Source organism: Carassius gibelio, chromosome B8, assembly GCF_023724105.1.
Source record: "Carassius gibelio isolate Cgi1373 ecotype wild population from Czech Republic chromosome B8, carGib1.2-hapl.c, whole genome shotgun sequence".
Lineage (NCBI taxonomy): Eukaryota > Metazoa > Chordata > Actinopteri > Cypriniformes > Cyprinidae > Carassius > Carassius gibelio.
Window position 1 is genome coordinate 2,709,472 of NC_068403.1, and position 15,373 is coordinate 2,724,844.

Sequence of the window (15,373 nt, forward strand, 5' to 3'; positions counted from 1 at the left end):
TAACCACTAGATGGCAGCGGAAGACCACTAATGGGCTCATTCAGTAAAGTTGAACAGTACTGTTGAAAGGATTTATGAATTCATGCCAAAACATTAAAAATGAACTGTTATAACATTTTAAATCTCATTGAGTCAATGTTTTCCATTTTGTTCATACAGATATATCAGTTTTTAAAATTTTGCCACATTATGATTACAGTTTAACCTCAAAATGACATCTAAACTCTTAAAAAGAGAAGACTTGCAATAAGTTTATTATCACCTATCACTTATTTCAAATACCTATATCTGCAACAAAATGTTTGTGCATGTATATGTGTGTCTTTGTGTGTGTGTGTGTGTGTGTGTGTGCATATGCTTATAGAGTATTAATATATTAGTCTAATTATTTACTTTCAGTGTGTGTGTCTGTCTGTTAGCCTGTTCTCCATTTTGGATGTGTTTAACTGTCATCCATGCATCCAGGTTGGCTCTGACCACCTCAGAGGCCTTAATGTGCTTGAACCCCGGTAAAATGCTGCTTGCAGCTTTAATTATTATTATTCTTCTGCCCTAGAACTGAACGTGCAGCCCAAACCGTAAGGCCTAGAGAGCTGAAATTTGGACAGATCGTAGAGCTCAATTTGGGGAGAACTTATCAAAGTCTCAGCCCAATCGGCCTAACGGGGGCGCTACAGCGCAAAAAACAAAAATTTGGGACATTTTTGGCCGTAAATCGTATACCGTTTGCCGTAGACTCAAAAACATGGCATTGTTGCAATCCTTGGGTTAGCCCGAACAAAAGTGCACGGCGCCTTTTTGGGGTCTACGACGCACCGTTTTCTCGCAAAATCGACCTATATCCGAAACCTACTTTTGCGAACTAGTCCTAGGATTTTCAACCAATCAGAACCAAACCACTTCATACATATTCCCTGGACACTCAATATCAATAATTATTAAAAAAAAGTTGAAATTTCAATTCTTACGCGAAACAGTACGCCAAAAAGCGTCTATGATAACGTTAGCCAAATACTATTTTGACTATAACTCTTGAACGGAATGAGATATCTTCACCAAACTCGGTACACATATGTATGAGCTCAATCTTTGGTCAAATCAAAAAAATTGCGCATCTCTGCCACTTGGGGGCGCTATAAGATAGAAAAAACACATAAATTGCTATAACTAGGCAACCGTTGGCTCGATCGACTTGAAAATCGGTATGCAGTGTCTTGGTCTGAAGGGGCACAAGTACTTATGAGGACATTTGCATATCTCAAAAAACATGGCCGTCATTGGCCAAACAAATTTAAGCACCTATTTGAAAGGGTTAACGGATGTTGATCGGAACGAAACTCGCTGGGTACGTTCGACTCATAAACCTTAAGGTCTGTAAGAATTTTGAAAGAAATCGGCCACTAGTTGGCGCTAACGAGTTTTATGGCTCTGTAATCACGTCGTGTTTCACATATCAACACAATATGCATATCATTTGATAGATCTCCTCGTAATGCACAACTTTGCCTCAAGAACCATTGCTGTCAATCAAATCGTTCAATTGTTATTCACAAATATGTTAAAAACCTACTTTTGCGAACTAGTCCTAGGTTTTTTGCCTGATCGGAACCAAACCACTGCAGTAATATTCTGTGGACTCTCTAGATCCATAATTATTAAAAAAATGTTGAATTTTGTCCTTTGGTTAGCTGTAACCGGGTAATTTAGAAAAAGGGGTGTGGCCAAACATACCCCAAAGCCTATAAAACCTAAAGAAAAACTCAAACCTGTATGAAACTCAGTGAAATCATGTATCAGGTGACTCTTAACAAGCATGCAAAGTTTCATGGAGATCAGACCATAGGTGGCGCTGTAACAGTAGAAAAGGTCTCAAAACACAAGATTTATATGGTAAATGGCCCCAAATTGTTTGAAAATGCTCATATATTCACTCAAAAACACTAAATCGTCATATCATATGATAGATCTCCTCATTCTGAACAACTTTGCCTCTGGGACCAATGTTGTCAATAAAACTGTTAATTAAATATTCAAGATTATTTTAAAAAGTTACTTTGGCATACTTGTGATACGGTTTAAGATGAAAATCAATAAAACCACTGAAGTACAATTCTGTAGACTCTGAAGGTCAATAATTATCAAAAACATGTTGAACAACTGCATTTGGACAACTATAAACCAGTAATTTTATAATATGTTCTTTTCATAGTGTACACAAAGGCCTATTAATACAAACAGAAAGCCCACAAATTATCAAAACTGTGTAAAACAATGCATAATTTCATTCTAAACAAGCATGCAAAATTTAAGAGAGATTGGGCAAAAAAAAAAAAAAAAACACTATAACAGTTATGTTTAAAAACAGTGTTGCTTGAGTAAATGCAATTTATAACCTCTAGATGGCAGTGGAAGACCACTAATGGGCTCATTCAGTTAAGTTGAACAGCACTGTTGAAAGGATTCATGAATTCATCCCAAAACATTAAAAATGTAACTGTTATAACATTTTAAATCTCATTGAGTCAATGTTTTCCATTTTGTTCTTACAGATATATCAGTTTTTACTATTTTGCCACATTGTGATTACAGTTTAACCTGAAAATGACATCTAAACTCTTAAAAAGAGAAGACTTGCAATAAGTTTATTGTCACCTATCACTTATTTCAAATACCTATATCTGCAACAAAATGTTTGTGCATGTATATGTGTGTCTTTCTGTGTGTGTGTGTGTGTGTGTGTGTGTGCATATGCTTATAGAGTATACATATATTAGTCTAATCATTTACTTTCAGTGTGTGTGTCTGTCTGTTAGCCTGTTCTCCATTTTGGATGTGTTTAAATGTCATCCATGCATCCAGGTTGGCTCAGACCACCTCAGAGGCCTTAATGTGCTTGAACCCCGGTAAATGCTGCTTGCAGCTTTAATTATTATTATTATTCTCCACTCAAACTGATCGTGCAGCCCAAACCGTAAGGCCTAGAGAGCTGAAACTTGGTCAGATGGTAGAAGTCCGGCCTTCTTGTCAGATCCAAAGGCTCGCCCCAATCGGCCTATAGGGGGCGCTACAGTGATCAAAAATGCGTTAGTGCTAATAACTCCTAAACCGCTTATCATAGAGCCAAAAATTTTACATTTCCGGAATCCGTGGGTCATGCGAAATTAAAAACGGTCACTCTGATTTTGGGTCTAGGAGGCCTCGTTTTATCGCAAATTTGACGTATGTCCAAAACCTACTTTTGCGAACTAGTCCTAGGTTTTTCGCCCAATCTGAACCAAACCACTGCAGAAATGTTCTCTGGCCAGGGATTATCAATAATTATCAAAAAAAAGTTGAAATTTCGACTCGCTGTCGTAATGGGATGCCAAAACGTTCGAAAGTTGAGGAGCAATTTTACGCAACAGGCTATAACTCGTGAAAGAAATAAGATATCTTAACCAAACTTGCTACACATTTGTAAGACCTAAAACTTTGGTCAAATAAAAAAAATTGCACACCTCTGCCACTTGGGGGCGCTATAAAAAGAAAAAACACATAAATGGCTATAACTAGGCTACCGTTGGCTCGATCGACCTAAAAATTGGTATGCAGTGTCTTTGTCTGAAGGGGCACAAGTACCTATGAGGACATTTGCATATCTCAAAAAACATGGCCGCCATTGGCCAAACAATTTTAAGCACCTATTTGAAAGGGTTAACGGATGTTGATCAGAACGAAACTCGCTGGGTGCGTTCGACTCATGAACCTTAAGGTCTGTAAGAATTTTGAAAGAAATCGGCCACTAGTTGGCGCTAACGAGTTTATTGGCTCTGTAATCACGTGGTGTTTCACTTATCAACACAATATGCATATCATTTGATAGATCTCCTCATAATGCACAACTTTGCCTCAAGAACCATTGCTGTCAATCAAATCGTTCAAATGTTATTCACAAATATGTTAAAAACCTACTTTTACGAACTAGTCCTAGGTTTTTTGTCCGATCGGAACCAAACCACTGCAGTAATATTCTGTGGACTCTCTAGATCAATAATTATCAAAAAAATGTTGAATTTTGTCCTTTGGTTAGCTGTAAATGGGTAATTTAGTAAAAGGGGTGTGGCCAAACATACCCCAAAGCCTATAAAACCTAAACGAAAACTCAAAACTTTATGAAACTTCGTGGAATCATGTATCAGGTGACTCTTAACAAGCATGCAAAGTTTCATGGAGATCGGATCATAGGTGGCGCTATAACAGTTGAAAAAGCCTCAAAAACACACATTTTCAATAGAAAATGATCACAATTTGTAGGACATGTTCATACATTCACACAAACACTAGATCTTCATATCATATGATAGATCTCCTCTTTGTGAACAACTTTGCCTCAAGGAGCGAAGATGTCAATCAAATCGTTCAATTGTTATTCACAAATATGTTAAAAACTTACTTTTGCAAACTAGTCCCAGATTTTTTACCCGATCGAAACCAAACCACTGCAGTAATTTTCTCTGGACTCTCTAGATCAATAATTATCAAAAAAATGTTGAATTTTGTCCTTTGGTTAGCTTTAACTGGCTAAATTAGAAAAGGGGCGTGACCAAAATACCCAAAAGCATATAAAACCTAAACGAAAACTCAAAACTTTATGAAACTTGGTGAAAACATGTAACAGGTGACTCTTAACAAGCATGCAAATTTTCATGGAGATCGGACCACAGGTGGCGCTATGACAGTAGAAAAGGTCTCAAAACATAAGATTGATATGGTAAATGGCCTCAAATTGTCTGAAAATGCTCATATATTCACATAAACACTAAATCTTCATATCATATGACAGATCTCCTCATTCTGAACAACTTTTGGGACCAATGTTGTCAATAAAGCTGTTAATTAAATATTGAAGATTATTTAAAAAAGTTACTTTGGCAAAGTAATCCAAGGCTTTAAGCTGAAAATCAATAAAACCACTGAAGTACAATTCTATAGACTCTGAAGGTCAATAATAATCAAAAACATGTTGAAAAATTGCATTTGGACAACTATAAACCAGTGATTGTATAATATGTTCTTTTCACAGTGTACACAAAGGCCTATTTATACAAACAGAAAGCCCACAAACTATCAAAACTGTGTAAAATAAAGCCTAATTTCATTCTAAACAAGCATGCAAAATTTAAGTGAGATTGGGCAAAAAACTTTACACTATAACAGTTATGTTTAAAAACAGTGTTGTTTGAGTAAATGCAACCACTAGATGGCAGCGGAAGACCACTAATGGGCTCATTCAGCAAATTGAAACAGTACTTTTGAGAAGATTTATGAATTCATGCCTAAACAATAAAAAAAAACACTGTTACAACATTTTAAATCTCACTGAGTTAAAGTTTTCCATTTTGTTCATACAGACTTACCAGTTTTTAAAATTTTGCCACATTATGATTACAGTGAAACCTGAAAATGACATCCAAACTCTTAAAACTAGTTTAATCATTTAATTTCAGTGCGTGTGTCTGTCTGTCAGCCTATTCTCCGTTTTGGATGTGTTTAACTGTCATCCGTACATCCAGGTTGGCTCAGACCACCTCAGAGGCCTTAATGTGCTTGAACCCCGTAAATGCTGCTTGCAGCTTTAATTAGGGGTTCAAGCACGCAGTGCTGAAACCCTCTTGTAATTGTTAGGATTTTTATTATTATTATTATTCTTCTGCCCTAGAACTGAACGTGCAGCCCAAACCGTAAGGCCTAGAGAGCTGAAATTTGGACAGATCGTAGAGCTCATTTTGGGGAGAACTTATCAAAGTCTCAGCCCAATCGGCCTAACGGGGGCGCTACAGCGCAAAAAACTAAAATTTTGGACATTTTTGGCCGCAGATCGTAAACCGTTAGCCGTAGACTCAAAAACAAGGCATCGTTGCAATCCTTGGGTTAGCCCGAACAAAAGTGCACAGCTGCATTTTTTGCTCTACGACGCACCGTTTTCTCGCAAAATCGAGCTATATCCGAAACCTACTTTTGCGAACTAGTCCTAGGATTTTTAACCAATCGGAATCAAACCACTTCAGAAATATTCCCTGGACACTCAATATCAATAATTATCAAAAAAAAGTTGAAATTTCAATTCTTACGCGAAACAGTACACCAAAAAGCGTCTATGCTAACGTTAGCCAAATGCTATTTTGACTATAACTCTTGAACGGAATGAGATATCTTCACCAAACTCGGTACACATATGTATAAGCTCAATCTTTGGTCAAATAAAAAAAATTGCGCAGCTCTGCCACTTGGGGGCGCAATAAGATTTAAAAAACACATAAATGGCTATAACTAGGCAACCGTTCGCTCGATTGACTTGAATATTGGTATGCAGTGTCTTGGTCTGAAGGGGCACAAGTACCTATGAGGACATTTGCATATCTCAAAAAACATGGCCGCCATTGGCCAAACAATTTTAAGCACCTATTTGAAAGGGTTAACGGATGTTGATCGGAACGAAACTCACTGGGTACGTTCGACTCATGAACCTTAAGGTCTGTAAGAATTTTGAAAGAAATCGGCCACTAGTTGGCGCTAACGAGTTTTATGGCTCTGTAATCACGTGGTGTTTCACATATCAACACAATATGCATATCATTTGATAGATCTCCTCATAATGCACAACTTTGCCTCAAGAACCATTGCTGTCAATCAAATCGTTCAATTGTTATTTACATATATGTTAAAAACCTACTTTTGCGAACTAGTCCTAGGTTTTTTGTCCGATCGGGACCAAACCACTGCAGTAATATTCTGTGGACTCTCTAGATCAATAATTATCAAAAAAATGTTGAATTTTGTCCTTTGGTTAGCTTTAAATGGGTAATTTAGAAAAGGGGTGTGGCCAAACATACCCCAAAGCCTATAAAACCTAAACGAAAACTCAAAACTTTATGAAACTCGGTGAAAACATGTAACACGTGACTCTTAACAAGCATGCAAAGTGTCATGGAGATCGGATCATAGGTGGCGCTATAACAGTTGAAAAAGCCTCAAAAACACACATTTTCAATAGAAAATGATTACAATTTGTAGGACATGTTCATACATTCACACAAACACTAGATATTCATATCATATAATAGATCTCCTCTTTGTGAGCAACTTTGCCTCAAGGAGCGAAGATGTCAATCAAATCGTTCAATTGTTATTCACAAATATGTTAAAAACGTACTTTTGCGAACTAGTCCCAGGTTTTTTACCCGATCGAAACCAAACTACTGCAGTAATTTTCTCTGGACTCTCTAGATCAATAATTATCAAAAAAAATGTTGAATTTTGTCCTTTGGTTAGCTATAACTGGCTAAATTGGAAAGGGGGCGTGACCAAAGTACCCAAAAGCATATAAACCTAAACGAAAACTCAAAACTTTATGAAACTTGGTGAAAACATGTAACAGGTGACTCTTAACAAGCATGCAAATTTTTATGGAGATCGGACCATAGGTGGCGCAATAACAGTAGAAAAGGTCTCAAAACATAAGATTTACATGGTAAATGGCCTCAAATTGTCTGAAAATGCTCATATATTCACATAAACACTAGATCTTCATATCATATGATAGATCTCCTCATTCTGAACAACTTTTGGGACCAATGTTGTCAATAAAGCTGTTAATTAAATATTCAAGATTATTTTAAAAAGTTACTTTGGCAAAGTAGTCCAAGGCTTTAAGCTGAAAATCAATAAAACCACTGAAGTACAATTCTCTAGACTCTGAAGGTCAATAATTATCCAAAACATGTTGAACAATTGCATTTGGGCAACTATAAACCAGTGATTGTATAATATGTTCTTTTCACAGTGTACACAAAGGCCTATTAATACAAACAGAAAGCCCACAAATTATAAAAAATGTGTAAAATAATGCCTAATTTCATTCTAAATAAGCATGCAAAATTTAAGAGAGATTGGGCAAAAAACATTACACTATAACAGTTATGTTTAAAAACAGTGTTGTTTGAGTAAATGCAACCACTAGATGGCAGCGGAAGACCACTAATGGGCTCATTCAGCAAATTGAAACAGTACTTTTGAGAAGATTTATGAATTCATGCCTAAACAATAAAAAAAAAAAAAACACTGTTACAACATTTTAAATCTCACTGAGTTAAAAGTTTTCCATTTTGTTCATACAGACTTATCAGTTTTTAAAATTTTGCCACATTATGATTACAGTGAAACCTGAAAATGACATCCAAACTCTTAAAACTAGTTTAATCATTTAATTTCAGTGCGTGTGTGTCTGTCTGTCAGCCTATTCTCCGTTTTGGATGTGTTTAACTGTCTTCCATACATCCAGGTTGGCTCAGACCACCTCAGAGGCCTTAATGTGCTTGAACCCCGTAAATGCTGCTTGCAGCTTTAATTATTATTATTATTATTATTCTTCTGCCCTAGAACTGAACGTGCAGCCCAAACCGTAAGGTCTAGAGAGCTGAAATTTGGACAGATCGTAGAGCTCAATTTGGGGAGAACTTATCAAAGTCTCAGCCCAATCGGCCTAACGGGGGCGCTACAGCGCAAAAAGCAAAAATTTTGGACATTTTTGGCCGTAAATCGTATACCGTTAGCCGTAGACTCAAAAACATGCCATTTTTGCAATCCTTGGGTTAGCCCGAACAAAAGTGCACAGCTGCCTTTTTGGGGTCTACGACGCACCGTTTTCTCGCAAAATCGAGCTATATCCGAAACCTACTTTTGCGAACTAGTCCTAGGATTTTCAACCAATCAGAACCAAACCACTTCAGAAATATTCCCTGGACACTCAATATCAATAATTATCAAAAAAAAGTTGAAATTTCAATTCTTACGCGAAACAGTACGCCAAAAAGCGTCTATGCTAACGTTAGCCAAATGCTATTTTGACTATAACTCTTGAACGGAATGAGATATCTTCACCAAACTCGGTACACATATGTACGAGCTCAATCTTTGGTCAAATAAAAAAAATTGCGCATCTCTGCCACTTGGGGGCGCTATACGTTAGAAAAAACACATAAATTGCTATAACTAGGCAACCGTTGGCTCGATCGACTTGAAAATCGGTATGCAGTGTCTTGGTCTGAAGGGGCACAAGTACCTATGAGGACATTTGCATATCTCAAAAGAACATGGCCGCCATTGGCCAAACAAATTTAAGCACCTATTTGAAAGGGTTAATGGATGTTGATCGGAACGAAACTCGCTGGGTACGTTCGACTCATGAACCTTAAGGTCTGTAAGAATTCTGAAAGAAATCGGCCACTAGTTGGCGCTAACGAGTTTTATGGCTCTGTAATCACGTGGTGTTTCACATATCAACACAATATGCATATCATTTGATAGATCTCCTCATAATGCACAACTTTGCCTCAAGAACCATTGCTGTCAATCAAATCGTTCAATTGTTATTCACAAATATGTTAAAAACCTACTTTTGCGAACTAGTCCTTGGTTTTTTGTCCGATCGGAACCAAACCACTGCAGTAATATTCTGTGGACTCTCTAGATCAATAATTATTAAAAAAATGTTGAATTTTGTCCTTTGGTTAGCTGTAAAGGGGTAATATAGAAAAAGGGGTGTGGCCAAACATACCCCAAAGCCTATAAAACCTAAACGAAAACTCAAAACTTTATGAAACTCAGTGAAATCATGTAGCAGGTGACTCTTAACAAGCATGCAAAGTTTCATGGAGATCAGACCATAGGTGGCGCTATAACAGTAGAAAAGGTCTCAAAACACAAGATTTATATGGTAAAAGGCTTCAAAGTGTTTGAAAATGTTCATATATTCACTCAAAAACACTAGATCTTCATATCATATGATAAATCTCCTAATTCTGAACAACTTTGCCTCTGGGACCAATGTTGTCAATAAAGCTGTTAATTAAATATTCAAGATTATTTAAAAAAGTTACTTTGGCATACTTGTGATACGTTTTAAGATGAAAATCAATAAAACCACTGAAGTACAATTCTCTAGACTCAGAAGGTCAATAATTATCAAAAACATGTTGAACAATTGCATTTGGGCAACTATAAACCAATAATTTTATAATATGTTATTTGCATAGTGTACACAAAGGCCTATTAATACAAACAGAAAGCCCACAAATTATCAAAACTGTGTAAAATAATGCATAATTTCATTCTAAACAAGCATGCAAAATCTAAGAGAGATTGGGAAAAAAAAAATAACAACACTATAACAGTTATGTTCAAAACCAGGGTTGTTTGAGTAAATGCAATTTATAACCACTAGATGGCAGCGGAAGACCACTAATGGTCTCATTCAGCTAAGTTGAACAGCACTGTTTTCATGAATTCTTGCCAAAACATTAATAAATTAACTGTTATAACATTTTAAATCTTACTGAATCAATGTTTTCCATTTTGTTCATACAGATGTATCAGTTTTTACAATTTTGCCACATTATGATTACAGTTTAACCTGAAAATGACATCTAAACTCTAAAAAAGAGAAGACTTGCAATAAGTTTATTGTCACCTATCACTTATTTCAAATACCTATATCTGCAACAAAATGTGTGTGCATGTAAATGTGTGTGTTTGTCTTTGTGTGTCTGTGTGTGTGTGTGTGTGTGTGTGTGTGTGTGTGCATATGCTTATTGAGTATACATATATTAGCCTAATCATTTGCTGTCAGTGTGTGTGTCTGTCTGTTAGCCTGTTCTCCATTTTGGATGTGTTTAAATGTCATCCAAACATCCAGGTTGGCCGAGACCACCTCAGAGGCCTTAATGTGCTTGAACCCCGTAAATGCTGCTTGCAGCTTTAATTAGGGGTTCAAGCACGCAGTGCTGAAACCCTATTGTAATTGTTAGGATTTTTATTATTATTATTATTATTATTCTTCCGCCTTAAAACTGAACGTGCAGCCCAAACCGTAAGGCCTAGAGAGCTGAAACTTGGTCAGATCGTAGTAGTCTTGCTCGCTACTCAGATACAAAGAACCGGCCCAATCGGCCTAACGGGGGCGCTACAGCGCAAAAAACAAAAATTTTGGACATTTTTGGCCGTAAATCGTATACCGTTAGCCATAAACTCAAAAACATGGCATTGTTGCAATCCTTGGGTTAGCCCGAACAAAAGTGCACGGCACCTTTTTGGGGTCTACGACGCACCGTTTTCTCGCAAAATCGAGCTATATCCGAAACCTACTTTTGCGAACTAGTCCTAGGATTTTCAACCAATCAGAACCAAACCACTTCATAAATATTCCCTGGACACTCAATATCAATAATTATAAAAAAAAAGTTGAAATTTCAATTCTTACGCGAAACAGTACACCAAAAAGCATCTATGCTAACGTTAGCCAAATGCTATTTTAACTATAACTCTTGAACGGAATGAGATATCTTCACCAAACTCGGTATACATATGTATGAGCTCAATATTTGGTCAAATCAAAAAAAATGCGCATCTCTGCCACTTGGGGGCGCAATAAGATTTAAAAAACACATAAATGGCTATAACTAGGCAACCGTTCGCTCGATCGACTTGAAAATTGGTATGCAGTGTCTTGGTCTGAAGGGGCACAAGTACCTATGAGGACATTTGCATATCTCAAAAAACATGGCCGCCATTGGCCAAACAATTTTAAGCACCTATTTGAAAGGGTTAACGGATGTTGATCGGAACGAAACTCGCTGGGTACGTTCGACTCATGAACCTTAAGGTCTGTAAGAATTTTGAAAGAAATCGGCCACTAGTTGGCGCTAACGAGTTTTATGGCTCTGTAATCACGTGGTGTTTCACATATCAACACAATATGCATATCATTTGATAGATCTCCTCGTAATGCACAACTTTGCCTCAAGAACCATTGCTGTCAATCAAATCGTTCAATTGTTATTCACAAATATGTTAAAAACCTACTTTTGCGAACTAGTCCTAGGATTTTTGCCCGATCGGAACCAAACCACTGCAGTAATATTCTGTGGACTCTGTAGATCAATAATTATTAAAAAAAATTTTGAATTTTGTCCTTTGGTTAGCTGTAACGGGGTAATTTAGAAAAAGGGGTGTGGCCAAACATACCCCAAAGCCTATAAAACCTAAAGGAAAACTCAAAACTTTATGAAACTCAGTGAAATCATGTAACAGGTGACTCTTAACAAGCATGCAAAGTTTCATGGAGATCAGACCATAGGTGGCGCTATAACAGTAGAAAAGGTCTCAAAACACAAGATTTAGATGGTAAATGGCCTCAAATTGTTTGAAAATGTTCATATATTCACTCAAAAACACTAAATCTTCATATCATATGATAAATCTCCTCATTCTGAACAACTTTGCCTCTGGGACCAATGTTGTCAATAAAGCTGTTAATTAAATATTCAAGATTATTTAAAAAAGTTACTTTGGCATACTTGTGATACGGTTTAAGATGAAAATCAATAAAACCACTGAAGTACAATTCTCTAGACTCTGAAGGTCAATAATTATCAAAAACATGTTGAACAATTGCATTTGGACAACTATAAACCAGTAATTTTATAATATGTTCTTTTCATAGTGTACACAAAGGCCTATTAATACAAACAGAAAGCCCACACATTATCAAAACTGTGTAAAACAATGCATGATTTCATTCTAAACAAGCATGCAAAATTTAAGAGAGATTGGGCAAAAAAAAAAAAAAACACTATAACAGTTATGTTTAAAAACAGTGTTGCTTGAGTAAATGCAATTTATAACCTCTAGATGGCAGTGGAAGACCACTAATGGGCTCATTCAGTTAAGTTGAACAGTACTGTTGAAAGGATTCATGAATTCATCCCAAAACATTAAAAATGAAACTGTTATAACATTTTAAATATCATTGAGTCAATGTTTTCCATTTTGTTCTTACAGATATATCAGTTTTTACTATTTTGCCACATTGTGATTACAGTTTAACCTGAAAATGACATCTAAACTCTTAAAAAGAGAAGACTTGCAATAAGTTTATTGTCACCTATCACTTATTTCAAATACCTATATCTGCAACAAAATGTTTGTGCATGTATATGTGTGTCTTTCTGTGTGTGTGTGTGTGTGTGTGTGTGTGTGTGTGTGTGTGTGTGTGTGTGTGCATATGCTTATAGAGTATACATATATTAGTCTAATCATTTACTTTCAGTGTGTGTGTCTGTCTGTTAGCCTGTTCTCCATTTTGGATGTGTTAAACTGTCATCCATGCATCCAGGTTGGCTCTGACCACCTCAGAGGCCTTAATGTGCTTGAACCCCGGTAAATGCTGCTTGCAGCTTTAATTATTATTATTATTATTATTCTTCCGCCTTAAAACTGAACGTGCAGCCCAAACCGTAAGGCCTAGAGAGCTGAAACTTGGTCAGATCGTAGTAGTCTTGCTCGCTACTCAGATACAAAGAACCGGCCCAATCGGCCTAACGGGGGCGCTACAGCGCAAAAAACAAACATTTTGGACATTTTTGGCCGTAAATCGTATACCGTTAGCCATAAACTCAAAAACATGGCATTGTTGCAATCCTTGGGTTAGCCCGAACAAAAGTGTACGGCGCCTTTTTGGGGTCTACGACGCACCGTTTTCTCGCAAAATCGAGCTATATCCGAAACCTACTTTTGCGAACTAGTCCTAGGATTTTCAACCAATCAGAACCAAACCACTTCAGAAATATTCCCTGGACACTCAATATCAATAATTATTAAAAAAAAGTTAAAATTTCAATTCTTACGCGAAACAGTACACCAAAAAGCATCTATGCTAACGTTAGCCAAATGCTATTTTAACTATAACTCTTGAACGGAATGAGATATCTTCACCAAACTCGGTATACATATGTATGAGCTCAATCTTTGGTCAAATCAAAAAAATTGCGCATCTCTGCCACTTGGGGGCGCAATAAGATAGAAAAAACACATAAATTGCTATAACTAGGCAACCGTTGGCTCGATCGACTTGAAAATCGGTATGCAGTGTCTTGGTCTGAAGGGGCACAAGTACTTATGAGGACATTTGCATATCTCAAAAAACATGGCCGCCATTGGCCAAACAAATTTAAGCACCTATTTGAAAGGGTTAACGGATGTTGATCGGAACAAAACTCACTGGGTACGTTCGACTCATGAACCTTAAGGTCTGTAAGAATTTTGAAAGAAATCGGCCACTAGTTGGAGCTAACGAGTTTTATGGCTCTGTAATCACGTGGTGTTTCACATATCAACACAATATGCATATCATTTGATAGATCTCCTCGAAATGCACAACTTTGCCTCAAGAACCATTGCTGTCAATCAAATCGTTCAATTGTTATTCACAAATATGTTAAAAACCTACTTTTGCGAACTAGTCCTAGGTTTTTTGCCCGATCGGAACCAAACCACTGCAGTAATATTCTGTGGACTCTCTAGATCAATAATTATTAAAAAAATGTTGAATTTTGTCCTTTGGTTAGCTGTAACGGGGTAATTTAGAAAAAGGGGTGTGGCCAAACATACCCCAAAGCCTATAAAACCTAAAGGAAAACTCAAAACTTTATGAAACTCAGGGAAATCATGTAACAGGTGACTCTTAACAAGCATGCAAAGTTTCATGGAGATCAGACCATAGGTGGCGCTATAACAGTAGAAAATGTCTCAAAACACAAGATTTATATGGTAAATGGCCTCAAATTGTTTGAAAATGTTCATATATTCACTCAAAAACACTAAATCTTCATATCATATGATACATCTCCTCATTCTGAACAACTTTGCCTCTGGGACCAATGTTGTCAATAAATCTGTTTATTAAATATTCAAGATTATTTAAAAAAGTTACTTTGGCATACTTGTGATACGGTTTAAGATGAAAATCAATAAAACCACTGAAGTACAATTCTCTAGACTCTGAAGGTCAATAATTATCAAAAACATGTTGAACAATTGCATTTGGGCAACTATAAACCAATAATTTTATAATATGTTATTTGCATAGTGTACACAAAGGCCTATTTATACAAACAGAAAGCCCACAAATTATCAAAACTGTGTAAAATAATGCATGATTTCATTCTAAACAAGCATGCAAAATTTAAGAGAGATTGGGCAAAAAAAAATTACAACACTATAACAGTTATGTTTTAAAACAGTGTTGTTTGAGTAAATGCAATTTATAACCACTAGATGGCAGCGGAAGACCACTAATGGGCTCATTCAGCTAGTTAAACAGTACTGTTTTCATGAATTCATGCCAAAACATTAATAAATTAACTGTTATAACATTTTAAATCTCATTGAATTTATGTTTTCCATTTTGTTTATACAGATGTATCCTTTTTTACAATTTTGCCACATTATGATTACAGTTTAACCTGAAAATGACATTTAAACTCTGAAAAAGAGAAGA

The 15,373-nt window shown here is 36.3% G+C and overlaps 2 long non-coding RNA genes across 6 annotated transcripts in view; one reads left to right on the forward strand and one right to left on the reverse strand.

The window, feature by feature from the left end:
- LOC127963478 (uncharacterized) overlaps positions 1-15,373 on the reverse strand; it is a 79,513-nt gene that overhangs the window by 53,177 nt on the left and 10,963 nt on the right. For 2 of the 4 annotated variants that reach the window (XR_008154823.1, XR_008154822.1), the window contains exons 3-4: positions 11,123-11,177; positions 263-794 (exon numbers count right to left, since the gene is read on the reverse strand). This is a non-coding gene — a long non-coding RNA (uncharacterized LOC127963478). Of the gene's footprint in view, positions 1-262; positions 795-8,655; positions 8,713-11,122; positions 11,178-13,210; positions 13,603-15,373 lie in introns of those variants that run through there. The other 2 variants (XR_008154825.1, XR_008154824.1) reach the window with 2 other exon arrangements.
- Positions 11,949-15,373, forward strand: part of LOC127963480 (uncharacterized) — a 45,691-nt gene continuing 42,266 nt past the window's right edge. For both annotated transcript variants that reach the window (XR_008154829.1, XR_008154828.1), the window contains exon 1: positions 11,949-12,195. This is a non-coding gene — a long non-coding RNA (uncharacterized LOC127963480). The remainder of the gene's footprint in view (positions 12,196-15,373) is intronic.